The 16,009-nt window shown below is 52.3% G+C and overlaps 1 protein-coding gene across 3 annotated transcripts in view; it reads right to left on the bottom strand.

The window, feature by feature from the left end:
* Positions 1 to 11,066, bottom strand: part of MEAK7 (MTOR associated protein MEAK7) — a 29,202-nt gene extending 18,136 nt beyond the window's left edge. The window contains exons 1-3 of one of the 3 annotated variants that reach the window (XM_017860776.1): positions 10,989 to 11,066; positions 3,765 to 3,961; positions 805 to 1,035 (exon numbers count right to left, since the gene is read on the bottom strand). The gene's annotated coding sequence lies outside the window, so the exon portion shown is untranslated. The other 2 variants (XM_017860782.1, XM_017860788.1) reach the window with 2 other exon arrangements.
* Between the last annotated feature and the right edge of the window lie 4,943 nt (positions 11,067 to 16,009).

The raw sequence follows: 16,009 nt of genomic DNA, 5'->3' as shown, positions 1-16,009 counted from the left end.
GGACTCCAATTCACTCTGCCACAGGGAAAAATTAAGCTAAAAGCTGAGTCATGCAAGAAACTGTCTTTCCTTTTGTTCCTAAGCAGAGAGCTACAGATAAAAGGTTTAAAGTCTCCACAGGGGGCTCACACCTGTAATTCCACCACTTTGGGAGGCCGAGGCGGGCAGACCACCTAAGCTCAGGAGTTTGAGACCAGCCTGGCCAACATGGTGAAACCTCGTCTCTACTAAAAATGCAAAAATCAGCCAGGCATGGTGGTGCGCGCCTGCAGTCCCAGCTACTAAGGAGGCTGAGGCAGGAGAATCACTTGAACCTGAGCGGCGGAGGTTGCAGTGAGCTGAGATCGCACCACTCAACTCCGGCCTGGGTGACAGATCAAGACTCCATTTCAAAAACTAAATAAAATAAAATAAAATCTCCACAGGTAGTGACTATGCTCACCTGATTGTATGTAAAGTGCTGATTTACAGAATGCAAGACAAACACACATTGACTATTCCCCTAACTGCTCCCTTCCTCTTACAAAATGTGGATTTAGTAATGGGACCAGACCCTCCCTCTTTCCCCTACGGCCTGCTTTTCCCCTTTAAGTCCTGAAGCCCTCAAAATCATCTTTGGAGAAAGGCACAGGTCTCTCTCCCAGACATGCCCTTAACCTTGGCAAAATAAACTTCAACTAATTGAGACCCATCTCAGATACTTTTTGGTTTACTCCTCTGTCTGCCATGTAACTGGCCTCCATCCCCAACCGATGGTCACCAAGACTGCTGAGGAGGCTGCAAAGGGCCTCGTGGCCTCACTACCTTTTGGACTTCTCTGGCCTTCACGGGACCTTCTGTGGCAGAAATCATTTTCATAATCATGAGACTCTTCTCCTCGGAGTTTCCTTTCAACAGGTGGGACATGGATGCTGTGAACTGTTCCTGGGACACGTTCTCACTGGGTCCCTTCGCCTTCCCTGTCAGGTCGACCCTCCGCATGCCATCGTACAGCCTGGTGACCATCTCCAGGGGAACGGCTCCCCCAACATGGTTCTGCCGGGGACAAGCAGAAAAAATGGTTAGACAGTACACGAGCTCAACTTGGTAACTAGGAGTTATTAAACTATTTTAGGCAGATAGAGAGGAAAAGGGATGCTTGGGAAGTTTTCGTTTTTTAAAGCATCTCTGAAAAGGTTTCTTGTAAAGCCTGGGCTCTTAGAGCCAGGCCGACAACCTTTGATATGCAAATGCAGTCCATTAGAAACTGGGTCCACCTAACATGGTAATTATCACGGCCTTCTTGCCCTTTCCCCACATGGCCGCCTCCACATATCCCCATGTGTGTAGAACATCCAGGGCACCCTGCATTTACACATTAAAAGGTTAGGGTGGGAGGGCCAGCTTTTTCGTGGGCTAGGTGAATGACATACCTGGTCAAACCAATCCCAAGACCTATGCAAATCAGACATCACCTCCTCCAGCCTCTGCATATATACCTGGCTGGTGTCCACCGCACTTGAGGACCTCTTCTTTTGGCTCTGGAGCCGCCCCTCCGTCTCTGTATGGGGGAGCCTCTTCCTTCTGCCTTCTCCTTCCTTCTTGCCTATTAAACTCTCTGCTCCTTAAAGCCACTCCACGTGTGTCCATGTCATTTTATCTAAACTGGCATGAGGACCAAGAACCCTGGTGTTCTTCCACTCACTGGGAGCCGTATCAGTAGTATCACAGGAAAATAAGTAGGGGGCCGAGACCAGCCTTGGCCACTTCACAATGCTGCTGTCAGCTACCAAATACTCCTGCATCACCAGGATGCAGGATGTTCTCTCACCTAAGGGCCTCACACCACCTAAGCATCCTGGGTGTGGCTTACCTTGGCCATCAGACCCTCCCACAATCTGCCCCCACCCTGCCTCCAAACTCTCCTGTCTCGTCATTCCTGCCTCTGGCCACCATCTGAGCTTCACTCTGCTTTGAAAATCATCTTCATTCTAGATTCCAGCAGCTGCCATTTGCATGGCGGAATTTATTAACACGTGTAACATATGTCTGTATACAGCTAATTCGGTCTCTGTATTAGGGGTTTCCAAATATATCAGCTTTTACTTCCTGTCCATGTTCCTTGGGCTCAATATGCATTTTTCATTCATTTTTACTTCAATTTTAAATTTAGGGTTTTTTTTTTTTTTTTTTTTTGAGACAGGGTCTCCCTCTGTCACCCAGGATGGAGTGTGGTAGCTCAATCACAGCTCACTGGAACGTCTACCTCCGAGGCTCAGTTGATCTGCCTACCTCAGCCTCCTGAATGGCTGAGACTACAGGCACATGCCACCACGCTAATTTTTGTATTTTTTGTCGAGATGGGGTCTTGCTGTATTGCCCAGGCTGGTCCCAAACTCCTGGGCTCAAGTGATACTCCTGCCTTGGCCTCCCAAAGTGCTGGGATTTCAGGCGTGAGCCACCGTATCCAGCAAATTTAATTCTTAATGCCTGGACGATAACGTTCTAATGAAATATTGTTTTCCTTTTTGCCTCCTGCATCAAATCTGCTTTGGTCCTGGATTTACAATTAAATGCAGAGAGCGAGCAAATCACAAGCCAATCACATCCTGCACAGCAGGGTCTGCGAGCTGGACTCTCCTGTAACAACCAGCTGGGTGGACACTGCATATTCCAGGATCAATATTCTGCAGCTCTTCAAAGGCAGGCCTCTGCCCTCGCCACTCAAAAACAGCACTCCTATTTCTGTCAGTGTCTGCAAAGTTCTACTGGAAAAGCAACCTCTCATCCTTTCCTCAAGGAAACTTCATTCCATCACCAAGGTCTTCTGATCAACTCTTAACTGTATGTATCTGAACATTAACACCCACTCTACAGTGAAGTCTGAAATGGGCCTGGCTAATTCTGCTTGTTCCCATAGGCCTCCCGGGGCACTTCTCATCTAGTGGCGCTACATACACGCATGCACACACATGCACAACGCATGCACACACAACCACACGACTGTGACCTAGATAACCTCCCTGGCCCGTTTCCTCATCTGCTCCCACGCTGCACATTCTAGAAGAGGAAGGAGGCTGCTAGGATGGCTGCCTGGACTCCCAGGAAGATGAGCTGACAGTATCTCCTTGTCAGTGTCTTGCCTCAGTCTGAGCACTCAAATCTGCAGCTGAGAGCCCCATGGAACAGGCAAAAACATGGGCAAATGGGCAGTTTTAACTCCCCACAAGATGAGCCTTGAATCTAAAATGTCATTACTTCGTTAGGAATATCACAACATTCCTAGCCATCAAACACATACACATTCTAGAGGCACAGGTGCACCTGACACGTCATGGTTCCCGGACCAACGAGTTCACGAGGGCGGATCCATCACCCAGTCTGTGTCCCCGTCTCTGGGAGGGCAGTTAGGAGGCACATGGCTCAAGAGACACAGGAGGCAGGCTATCTCCCCTGATGTTCATCTGAAGTTAGAAATGTCCCCAAAACATCGCGTCAATCATTCATCATCTACTCCAGGTTCTTTTCTTTAATACCGATAAGAGACTATTGATTTCAAAAAGCGGAAGGGATGCGTTTAGACACTGTCTATGGCTATTTTCACACAGTAACAGCAGAGCAGAGGAGTTGCAAGAGACCACATAGCTCACAAAGCCAAAACTTACTGGCCCTTTACAGAAAAGGAACTTTTTAGTGTTGCCATCCGTCGCATTACAAAAACAAGAAAGCAGATTCTGGCCTGAGGGCCACAGTCTGCAGACCCCTGCTCCCAAATAAACACGAACCACTGGTTGTTACTCTTGCCTGTAGTGCCTTCAGAGAAAAGGATTTGGAGGAGACATTTGGACAGTTTTTATCCGATGACAGAGCATCAAACAATCGATCAATCTCTGCCTGTTCCTCAGGAAGAAACTGTGAACAAAAGTTCTGCCCCACATGGCTTCCGCTGTTCCCCATCTGTTCTGGTATCTGGCAGAATTCTCTGCAGAAGGAAAAGACACAATGTTAGAAAAATCAAAATTTAATAATCACAGAAAATAAATGTTGATAATGATATGGTCAAGTTAATATGTATTGATTTAGCCACGAAATGTAGCTAAAACACATCAGACCTACATAATATTGGGTTTTGGGTTCTGTTTTTGTTTTGTGTTGCTGAGGTGGGATCTCACTCTGCTGACCAGGCTGGAGTGCAGTGGCGCCATCACAGCTCCCTGCAGCCTCAACCGCCTGGGCTCAGGCAATCCTCCCCACTCAGCCTCCTGAATAGCTGGGACTACAGGACCACACCATGATGCCTGGCTAATTTTTTTTTTTTTGTCTTCTGTAGAGATGGGGTCTTGTTACGTTGCCCAGGCTGGTCTCCAGCTTCTGGCCTTAAGTGATTCTCCTGCCTCAGCCTCCCAGTGTTGGGATTAGAGACATGAACCACCATGCCTGGCTAATATTGTTTCAAGGTGGCAGAAATTAATAGCTGATACAAATAAAGCTGGAAAAGCCCATCCTGACGCCCACGACCTACTGAAACACACCCGTAATTGTCAAAAAGTCTGGGTTCGAGAACATAGTGCCCAAGCTAATATAATCAGAGGCAGAACAAAAAATCTGTATTTTAATCAATCTAAATATTCATTCTTTAAAACCAGAGTTGGAAAATATATATCAAAGGCTGAACAATCACACGTATTTGATTAACTCACCTTGAGAATACTGCTACACCCTAGTTGGGAAGTTTTTCCTTTGTGATCCTGGCTCTGCCTCCTCCTAGCTGTGTAGTCTTGGGCAAGCTACTAAAACACTCTCTGCCTCAGTTTCCCCAGTCGTAAGCAGGAGAAGTCACAGCCCAGCCTCAGAAGATTGCCGTGATTATCAACCAACTCAATCAAAGCAAAGGGCCGAGACCTCCCCTGCACTGATGCGTGCCTGTATGATCCCAGCCCACGAGCCTCATGCGGCGTTTGAGGCGCTGGAGGAGCATTAACAGAGACTGGCACCGACATCAGGTGACCTGGGGCCTTGTTCACTGTCACAAACCTCATTAAAGGAGTAAGTCAAGCACCAGTAAATCGGGGGATTCAAACAAAAAAGCATGGTTAGAAACGAAAACAAAATCTCTCAAGAGGTAAAAGGTGCTGTGACTTAGTTCCCGGCCCCGGACTTTTTCCGGAAACCCAGTGTCAATGAGACTGCTGGAGAGACAACCACCTTCTCCCGCACAGACACCTCGATAAACAAAGTCACTGCAACAGTAAATTATCCCCCAAGGTATTTAGCCAAAGGGGGAAAGGCCATGCTAGTAGGGTGGGGCATGAGTCATGGTGCGCACCAACACCTGACACTTCACACCCTCAAGGGATAACAGGGTAGTCAGGATCTCTCTTCTTTTTATTGATATGACATTCACATAACATAAAATTAACTGTTTTAAAGTGTACCGTGGCATTTAGCACATTCACAATATGGTGCAACCCTCACAGTTCAAAAACATTTTCATCACCCTCTGAGGAAACCCTGTGCATGAGCAATTTCCTCTCATTCCTCCCTCCCACATGCCCTGGTCATCACCCGTCTACTTTCTGTCCCAATGCATTTCTGTATTCTGGGTGTTTCATATAAATGAAATTATATGGCCAGGCGCGGTGGCTCACACCTGTAATCCCAGCACTTTGGGAGGCCAAGGCAGGAGAATCACTCGAGCCCAGGAGTTTGAGACCAGCCTGAGCAACACAGCAAGACCTCACCCCACTAAAATGTAAAATTAGCCAGGCACAGTGGCATGTGCTTACAGTCCTAGCTGCTCTAAAGGCTGAGGTGGGAGGATCGCGTGAGCCCAGGAGGTCAAGGCTGCAGTGAGCTATGATCATGCCACTGCACTCCAGCCTGGGTAAAAGGGCAAGACCTCATCTCTAAAAAAATAATAAATGGAATTATATGATATGTGGCCCTTTATGATTGTCTCTTTTCATTTAGCATCACGTTTTTGAGGCCTACCTACGTTGTAGCGTGGGTCAGCATTCCACTTTTTACGGCTGATTAGTATTTCGTTGTATGGATGGACCACACTTTGCCTATCCATCATTAGCTGACGGACGCTGGGGCTGTTTCCACTTCCGGCTATTATGAATAGTGCTGCAATGAACATCTGAGTACCTCAGTCCCTCTGTTCCAATTTCCAGTGTCGACACCTAGAGGTGGACTTGCTGGGTCACATGGTAATTCTATGTTTAACATTCCGAGGGGCCACCAGAGTGCTCCCCACTTTATATTCCCATCAGCAAAGCATGAGCTTCCAGTCTCACCACACCCCCACTAAAGCGAGTTATTTCTCTGCCTTTTATATGACAGCCATCCTTGCAGCGCATGGACCTTTGACAGGCCTCACTGGTCATGTGCCCCCTGCACAGGAAGTCTCTAGTGGAGGGCTCCTTGGAAGGGGACGGAGGTACACTTTGCAGAGACAGGCTGGAAACAGGGGCTTACCGACCCCTGAGATCAGATGGGGCTCTCTCACCCATGCCCCATCTGATCTCACGGCTTCTACTGCTCAAGTTTTGCAGCAGCAGGAGAGCCCAGAAGGAAAACTTCCAGCCAGGACTCAATGTCCAGCGGCAGAGGGCTGTCCCCAGCTCTGAGACAGAGGGCTGCGCCGGCTGACCCAGCTCCGAGACAGAGGGGCCGCACCGACTGACCCAGCTCGGAGACAGAGGGGCTGTGCCAGCTGAGTCTGGGCGCTGCAAGGACACAGCCCAAGCAGCCAAAACAAAGCAGACCCACCCTCTGCTTCAACTCTAAGAGGCTGCAAGGTGGGCCACACCACCTCCTGAAGTCAGGAGTTCCAAACAAGGCTGGCCAACGACGTGAAATCCCGTCTCCACTAAAAATACAAAAAATTAGCCAGGTGTGGTGCTGTGCACCTGTAATCCCAGCTACTTGGGAGGCTGAGGCAGGAGAATTGGTTGAACCCAGGTGGCGGAAGTTGCAGTGAGCCGAGATCATGCCACTGCACACCAGCCTGGGTGGCGAGTGAGACTCGTCTCAAAAAGAGAGGAAACAGAGACAAGGGCATGGGGACGGGTGTGGCCTGGGGGTATAACAAGAAGAGTCAAGAGTGGAAAAGGTCCCAAAGGTCACATTCCAGCTGGGTCTTGAGAGACTCACAGGTGGCTCACCAGGAAGTGGGAACAGCATGCAAAGGGCACAGGCAAGAGCATGGGGAGGTGAGGGTGGAACTCGGGGCACGTGGGGGAGGGCAGCAGAGGGCTGCAGCGCAAGAGGGCCCTGGCCTGACTCCACCCAGCCCCTCACTTCCATCCCACTGCAACTCCCCCTTTCCACCAGAAACAGGCTCCCCGACTGTGGTCGGAGAACAGTAGCAGGGTGCAGCCTGGCCAGCGCCCACCGTCCCCAGACGGCCAGGAGAAAGGTACAGGGCTGGGCAAATGCCAACAGGCAGGACAGGAGCCTAGAAATGCACAGAAGCAGTGCAAACCAGCGCAGGCCCAGGAGATGACAGCAAAGGCTTGGACGCAGAGCCAGGCTGGCAACGCCAGTTTTTCAAGCAGGAGAGAGGAGGGTGTGTGAGAGCCCCCCGGTAGGAACCCCAGGGCTGGTGCCAGGGAGGTGGGAAGGTGGGCAGCCCCTAAGAACACAGCGTTGTCCCCGGCACTGCCATTCTTAGTGCCTGCAGAGTGCTGGTGAAGGGACACATCTCAGAATGGCTCAAGGACAGGCTGTCTCCTTTGAGAGCCCTGTGCCAGGCAAGATAAAGAAATGGCAATGGTTGGCCAGGCACAGTGGCTCACACCTGTAATCCCAGCACTTTGGGAGGCCGAGGCGGGCAGATCACCTGGGGTCGGGAGTTTGAGATCAGCCTAACCAACATGGAGAAACCCCATCTCCACTAAAAATACAAAATTAGCCAGGCGTGGTGGCACACGCCTATAATTCCAGCTACTCAGGAGGTTGAGGCAGGAGAATCGCTTGAACCCGGGAGGCAGAGGTTGCAGTGAGTCGAGATCGTGCCATTGCACACCAGCCTGGGCGACTGCATCTCAAAAAAAAAGAAAAGAAAAGAAAAAAGAAAAAAAGAAATGGCAATGATACAAAGTGTTCCACAGTTCATCCATCCTCGCGCCTCAATCTCTTTCATCAGGCCAGACATCTAATTAATCTGGAGGAGGACATGAAGGCCTTTAATGCATTCTTCTCTCTCTAAATCCAAGTTCCTGAGCTTTCAGTCCCTGGCAAGTTTTCTTGGTGTCACGGAACTTTCAGAGTACACCTTGGTACATGGGGTGGCCTCTTCCCTGCCAAGTTGTGTAGAACACAACCCTACCTTGGCCGTGAGACCTCTGTGGGTTCCCTTGTATCAAGTTCTCCTAAAGGACAAGGCACGCTGGGCGCGGTGGCTCATGTGTAATCCCAGCACTTTGGGAGGCCAAGGTGGGTGGATCACCTGAGGCTGGGAGTTCGAGACTAGCCTGACCAACATGGAGAAACCCCATCTCTACTAAAAATACAAAATTAGCCGGGTGTGGTGGTGCATGCCTGGAATCCCAGCTACTTGGGAGGCCGAGGCAGGAGAATTGCTTGAACCCGGGGGGGCGGCGGTTGTGGGGAGCTGAGATCACGCCACTGCACTGCAGCCTGGGCAACAAGAGTGAAACTCTGTCTCAAAAAAAAAAAAAAAAACAATGCACGCTGGTGCTGAGAGCGCACGTCAAGGATGCTTATACCAGTGGAGCTCAACTGGGGGCAGTTTTGTCCCCCAGGGGACATTTGGCAATGACTCGAAAAGCGTGTGGTTGTCACAACTGGGCAGGGGAGTGCCGCTGGCATCTAGCAGGCAGAGGCCAGGGATGCTGCTAAAAATCCTACAGTGCACAGGATGGCCTCACAACAAGGAAGTGTCCATCTCAGACATCAGTAGGGATAAAGACAAGGATAAACCAGGGAAAACCTGGCTTCTGAGGATGTGGGGCAGTGGAACAAAATGGAAGCCAGGTACAGTGGCTCAGGCCTATAATCCCAGAACTTTGGGAGAATCATTTGAGGCCAGGAGTTTGAGACCAGCCTGAGCAACACAGTGAGACTTCGTCTCTGTCAAAAATACAAAACTTAGCCGGGTGTGGTGGCATGTGCCTGTAGTCCCAGCTATTCAGGAGGCTGAGGTGGGAAGATCACTTGAACCCGGAGGGAGAGGTCACAGTGAGCCAAGATTACAACACTGCACTCCAGCCTAAGTGACAGAGCGAGACCCTGTCTCAAAAAAATAAAAACAAAAGTCTCAGCAGCCCATAATAAGTGACAAAGATTTTTTGTTTGACCAAACCTTAGTCAGGCTCCTAGGCCCATCTGTGTCCTTCTGTGTAAAATCTGGCTTTAGCAAAAAAAAAAAAAAAAAAAAAAAAAATGAAAGAAAGAAAGAAAATCACCCATCCTTGGTATTTGATCACCATTATCTGTTCACTTGCAATCTAACCAGGTTTAAAGCTTAGGTCAGGGATATCTAATCTTTCAGCTTCCCTGGGGCACACTGGAAGAACTGTCTTGGGCCACACATAAAACCCACTAACACTAATGATAACTGATAAGCTCATATATCTACATATATGGCAAAAAAAACCTCATGTTTTAAGAAAGCTTATGAATTTGCATTGGGTGTCATTCAAAGCCGTCTTGGGCCACATACGGCCCACAGGTTGGACGAGCTCGCTCTAGGTGATGTCTGATCACCCCAGCCTAGCTTCAGTAAGAATCTGTTAGGTCAGCTTACCCAGAATCCACCTTACCACCCTGATGTTTCCTTAGTCATTTTCCATCTACCGATCCCCACCCTGTTCCCTGGTTTCCCACTTGCCCATGCTATACTCAGAGTTGAGCCCAATCTCTCTCCTTTACTACAAAATCCTATTGCTGTGGTCCCTACACCCATTGCAATGGTCTTGAATAATTAATGTGCTTTTAATAAGCATCATCAAGTAATTTATTTAACATAAGATTGAGAAGATTAAATACGGTAAACCCAGGGCATTTGCTCTGCTTACTGGAGGTATACTGGACAGAATAATGGGCCCAAGACAACAGAGAATGGCTCCTTGAGTTCTTGTCTTGGAACAAGAGAAACTGCCCTGCTCGGAAGGAACAGAAGGTTGCTGTGCCTCCGTGATAGAGGGGTGGACAAGGGCGGATTGTCTGCAGGATGGCCCCCATGGTTCCCACTAGTATCCTAGGAGTGGCTCAGTCACCTCCTGCTCAGAGCTTCTCCAACAGGCTGTTACACGGCTGCTTCCCACCCTGCCTCCCAAGCCCCAACTCTCTACTCCAAGGGCCCCGCATCTCTAGAGCCACACAAGGGGCCCTCTGTACCCCTACAAGCTGGGGAGATTCCAACTGCCTCATCAGGACAGGCTTCAAAGTCCTGTCTGTGTCTCAGAGCCCAGAGGCTCTTGTGCAAAGGGGCAGCTTGAGTCTGGGCAAGGAGTTCCAGTGGGCCAGAAGGTGACCTGTACTGCGCAGGCCACCTACATGGCCTGGCAACAGTTATTAGCTCACTGTCCTGGAAAAGCCCAGACGGGTGTGGTCAGAATACAAGAAGGAAGACACCCTCCACACACACTTCAGTGTCTACCCCAGACTGGCCTCCTCCGCGGAGGCACCGCTCCCTTTCCACGTCTACACAGGCTCTGAATCCCCCTTCAACACGGCTGGCCTTGACCCTTGGGGAGACACCTCCCCACCCTCTTACCTTGACCACATGAATAGCGGGAGGTGCAGGGTGATTCTGATCTCCCCAGGGGACCCTCCCTCCATCTCTCCCAGCTGTCCCTACCCCTCACCTCCCTGCAGCCTTCACCTCTCCCTCCCCCGACCCGATGGCCTGGAGAGGCGTGGGAGGCCAGGGAGGGGCAGGGCCCAGGCCTACTCTGGACCCGTCTGCTCCAGTCCCCACCTCAGCTGGGCCTGTGCCTCCGGGTCAGCTCACCGCGGCCCTCAGCCCAGGTACCTACCCTGCCGGGCTTCCTGGTGCTATCCTGCTTGGTGGGATCCAGCAGCCCACGGCTTCCTCTCAGGAACCGCCCCTTCCCCGTTGCCAGGCAACACTGCTGAGGGGCAGTCATTTGCCCCAATCGTGGAAGCAGAGGTGTGGGGCGGAACCCAATAGATGAGTCAGCCAACGGTGACGCACCTCACAGGGAATGGGCCGAACCTGGTGGGTGGGGCGGAGGGGCGGGGCCGCGGTCTGCGGGAGGAGCGGCTGCAGGCCCGGGAATCCGGTCCAGCTGCGTGCTTACCCAGGCGCCGCCTGGAGAGTGTGGCCGATGACTCAGGCCTGGCAGCGCCTAGGGCCAGCAGTGGTACCTGGGGAGAAGGGGTGTCGGGGCTGGGCGCTGGAGCGGAGCAGCCAGCGTGTGGGAGATCCTGGGGGAGAGGCTGAGCTTGGGGGTGAAGACACCCCGGGGGAGTAGAGTGGCCCATGTGGACACAGCCGAGAGGAGGCGGGACTCTCCCCTGCAGAGGCCTCCACAGTACAGCCTCATGGGCCCCAGGCAACTGTCCCCCGACTCCCCGGCCTGCTGGTCCTGGCCTGGAGCCTTGGGACCGCCTCCCCTCGGGCCTCCCCTCTGCCGCCTGCCCCTGCCTCTTGCTCTTCCCTGGCACCAGGTCCTTCCCGGCAGCCATCAGGCGCCAGCTCCACAGCCTGGCTAAACAGACTCCCTCCACCCCACTTGCCCCGCTTCAGCTGGTCCCTCTTCACTCCAAGACGTCTGAACCTGTCACCCTACTTCTTCAGCTCGTTCCTTCCCAAACCCTCAGAAACCTGGTCCCGGGGGCCTGGTCACTACATCCAAGGGGTGCTTTGGGTCCCCGCAGGCAGCGTTTGGCGCTTGGTGATCGTGCTCTCAGAGCTCTCTCGTGGGCACCCCGGCACCCATTCCTGGCCCTGGCTCGCTCGCTGTCGCTGGTGGTCTTCCCTGGGCCCTTCTGGCTTCTGCTCTGGAGTTTTTCGACTTCTCTCTACTCTTTCCACCCCACGCATCCTCCCTGGGGGCCACCTTCCTGCAGATTCAGCTCCCACATGTCCGCGGTACCGGCTCTCTCCCCTGCATGACCTGATGGTTTTCCAACCTGGAAAACTGTGACCTCGCCCGCCGACACCGCGCACTTATCAGGTATCTGCACGAGGCTGTTTCACCAGGGCCTCAAACTCAGCCTCTTTCCTCCAGAACTGACCTTACCTCCTGCCTCGGTGCATCATCTCCCCTTCCACAGCCTGAGTCAGAGACCCGGAGTCACTGTGGACGCAGCCTCCCCACTCTCTCCCCATGTCTGAGTGCTCACATCTGACTTCTAGGATGTGCCCTCCATCCGCCCGCTCCCCTCCACGTCCCCAGGACTCCCAGGCTGGAGGGCAGTAATGGCCTCCTTCCTTCCTGCAGCTCATCCGCCACAGTGGGACTAGAAAAATCCACCTGGTGAGGCAGGCGGACTGCTTGAGCTCAGGAGTTGGAGACCAGCCTGGGTAACATGACAAAACCCCATCCCTACAAAAAAAACTAGCTGGATGGGGTAGTGCACACCTGTAGTCCCAGCTACTCAAGAGACTGAGGAGGGAGGATCACGTGACCCTGGAAGGTTGGCTGCAGTGAACTGTGACTGTGCCACTGCATTCCAGCCTGGGTGACACAGCGAGGCCCTTAACACCGCAACAACAAACATCCAGCTGACCACTCATCAGGCTGGAATAACAGGCTCAGATAAAACCAGCCGCAAAGTTAACAAGGAACCTTCGTTTTCAAGGACACGCTGCAGCAGCTATCGCATGTCACAACGGCCCCATCTTTGAGGACAACAGTTTTCCTACTCACGGAGGAACTTTGCTCTCTCAAATCACCGATTTGCAAGAACTTTGCTATCTGAAATCCTATCAGTAAGAAGTAAACAGCCTGCTCCTCCCTGGAGGATGTAAGTCACTTTGATATGGAAGCAGCTTGGGTTTCCAACCTGGAGGAAGATCCCCCAACAGTCCACTTCCGGGCTCAGTATTCCATAACTATCACAACCTGGGGATGCCCAAAAAAACAGGAGCCTCTTTGCAGACCAGGCCTGATGCTGCGTGCCTCGCACCTAGCCTTGTTCTAAGCCTGTCAGAAGCCTGCCTCATCTACGCCTGTGATCCCAGCACTTTGGGAGGCGAAGGCCGGTGGATCACCTGAGGTCAGGAGTTCAAGACCAGCCTGGCCAACATGGTGAAACCCTGTCTCTACTAAAAATACAAAAATTTGCCAGGCATGGTGACAGGCACCTGTAATCCCAGCACTGTGGGAGGCTGAGGTGGGTGGATTACCTGAGGTCTGGAGCTCTAGACCAGCCTGGTAAAACCAGGTGAAACCCAGTCTCTTCTTAAAAAGTGCAAAATTAGCTGGGCATGGTGGTGGGTGCCTGTAGTCCCAGCTACTCGGGAGGCTGAGGCAGGAGAATCACTCGAACCTGGAGGTGGAGGTTGTAGTGAACTGAGATGGCGCCACTGCACTCCAGCCTGGGCGACATGACAAGACTCAGCCTCAAAAAAAAAAAAAAAGACTGCTTCATCTAAACCTCACCTGAGCTCCACCCTTCTACAAGATCCTAGGAACACTCTCTTTACCTGTGTCCCTTGAGCTGCCCAGGGTTCCCTGGGGCCACAGATGAACAGGCCTGACTGTCAGACTATGGACTCCATGCTGGTGGTGTCAGGCTAGTTGGGCTGGCACAACTGTAAGACCACTGGGCAGCACTTGTCTCTACGGTTTGCAAATACCTACTGCACACCTACTACGTGCCAAGCGCTATGCCAGGCAGTGGTGACCCAGCACCAAGAGCCTCTGACCTCCGCATGCTCCACCTCTAGCACTCAGTCCCCACTTGCTGAAGAAATGGGGCATGACGGGTACATTGAGGGGAGAGGGATGGTTAGGGAGGGGGTGGCTGTGGGTTAGATAAGGGAAAAAAACAAGGACATTGGAAGGGTTGAGGGTCAGGGTACCAGCAAAGCAAGAGGTGGGATTTAAAGATACAAACAGGAACCTCTAGGCTTGAAAATAACTCAGGGGCCATCTGAACATTTTCCTTTCTTGCGTCAAGGCTCTGCTGCCTCTCCAAGCCTTTTCATCAGAATCCAGCACCACCCTCCCAACACCCCTGGAGGGGAGGCATTGCTCCCGTCATCAAAACAGTGGGGTTCAGAGAAGTGACTTTTCCAGGGATGCACAGCTGGAGTGCAGGGACTCTGGGCCCCAAGTCTGAGTCCGGGGCTTTTCCTGGTGCGGCACACTCGCTGCTGTGGAAGTAACCTGGTTTGATCATTCTGCGGCCATTTCTATGGAGTGGGAGGATAGAGCCTCTGGTTTTCAAAGACCTCATGGGGTCAGCCCTCAGTGGACATTGTACTTGCTGGTGGAACCCAAGACGCCCCAGGGAAGAACTCATGTCAGTAATCAGAGTACGTACGGGCTGTCCTCCAGCCCACAGGTGCCAGTTGACAGGGACTCCATAAAGCCGCTACGCTGTAAGGTGATGATGGCACAGGGCTTCATAGCTGCTGTGAGGAAGTGGTGGGGAGGAGTCTTTACCCTCTGCCTCCTCCCTCTCCCTCCAATAGGTGGCCAGCCTGGACCACCCCTGGCCTCCCACCTCCATGGCTGCCTCCCTTGCAGCCTGCCGCTCTCCAACTCAGTCACTAGAGTGACAGAAAATCACATTACCCCACTTCTGAAAGCCCTTCAAAGGCATCTTGCCATGGTTCACAAGGTCTCGCCTAACTTCGAATCTCACCTGCCACCTGATTTCTAATCTCACTGGTGGGGGCAGGGGTAATCTCCTCCGGCCCTTCTGCCGGCACTCAAGAGAAGCCTTTTTTTCTTGCTCCTCCCTGGGCGGGGCACCGCCAGATTGCAGCCTGGCCCTACCCTTCTCACCTTCCAGGTTTGGGCTCACGGGAGGCCTGCCTCCACCACACTCAGGCCTCCCTGCCTGTCTGCTTCCTGCTTGCGCTTTCCTGATCAGCTTTTGCGGCCCTCGCTGCTCTCCACCATTGTTTTATTTTGCTGTGTTTTTTCCTCTTCTCCCCCCCACCCCCACCCTCCCAGAATGCAGGCTCCTAGTAAACACACCTGCCAGCTTTGCCTTAATACAGAGCCAAGTGCCTGGCACCTGGTGGGTGCCAATAAATATCTGTTGCAAGAAGGAAAGGATAGGGTGGCCACTTGCAGTGATGTCATTTTGACTCCAGCCTGATTATGCAACAGCAGCGCCAGCACCTGCCAAGAAGAGCTCCGCACTGAGCGTAGCCGTGCTCAGCCGGTGAATTCCAGCCAACGACGGGAAGGCTGGAGTCTCAGCCGGTCACCCTGATTCAGGGACACAGGATGACAGCACCTGTCGTGTGCCCACCCAGCTGTGCCAGCCTTTGGGGAGCTCCCTGGTTCCAACATCAGCTGGTCAGGGCCGGATGGCCTGCCCACCCGGGTGTCCTCACCTCCTGCCAACCAGATATCCTTTTTTCTTTTTTTTTTTTTTTGGAGACAGAGTCTCACTCTGTCGCCCAGGCTGGAGCGTATGGTGCGATCTCGGCTTGCTGCAACCTACACCTCCCGGGTTCAAGTGATTCTTCTGCCTCAACCTCCCAATTAGCTGGGATTACAGGCACCCGCCACCACACCCAGCTAATTTTTGTATTTTTAGTACAGACGGGGTTTCACCATATTGGCCAGGCTGCTCTTGAACTCCTCACCTCAGGTTATCTGCCTGCCTCGGCCTCCCGAAGTGCTGGAATTACAGGGGTTAGCCACCACACCTGGCTGGACATCTCTTATTGTTTAAGCTGCAACAAAAATAGAAGGCTTTCTGCCTGAGGGCAGCAGGCCTGGCTGGTGACAGTGCACAAGGTAGGGCCCCTCACCAAGAAATTGCTCTGACATCCGAGGCCGATGTCCCAGGAGAAGCAGCTCCACAGACTAACGGGTCTAGAGCCAGGGTACCCCCAGCCCTG

Source organism: Rhinopithecus bieti, unplaced genomic scaffold (genome assembly GCF_001698545.2).
Source record: "Rhinopithecus bieti isolate Rb0 unplaced genomic scaffold, ASM169854v2 scaffold_1618, whole genome shotgun sequence".
Taxonomy (NCBI): domain Eukaryota; kingdom Metazoa; phylum Chordata; class Mammalia; order Primates; family Cercopithecidae; genus Rhinopithecus; species Rhinopithecus bieti.
The sequence above is the reverse complement of the archived record's forward strand: the minus strand, read 5'-3'. Positions and strand labels throughout refer to the sequence as shown.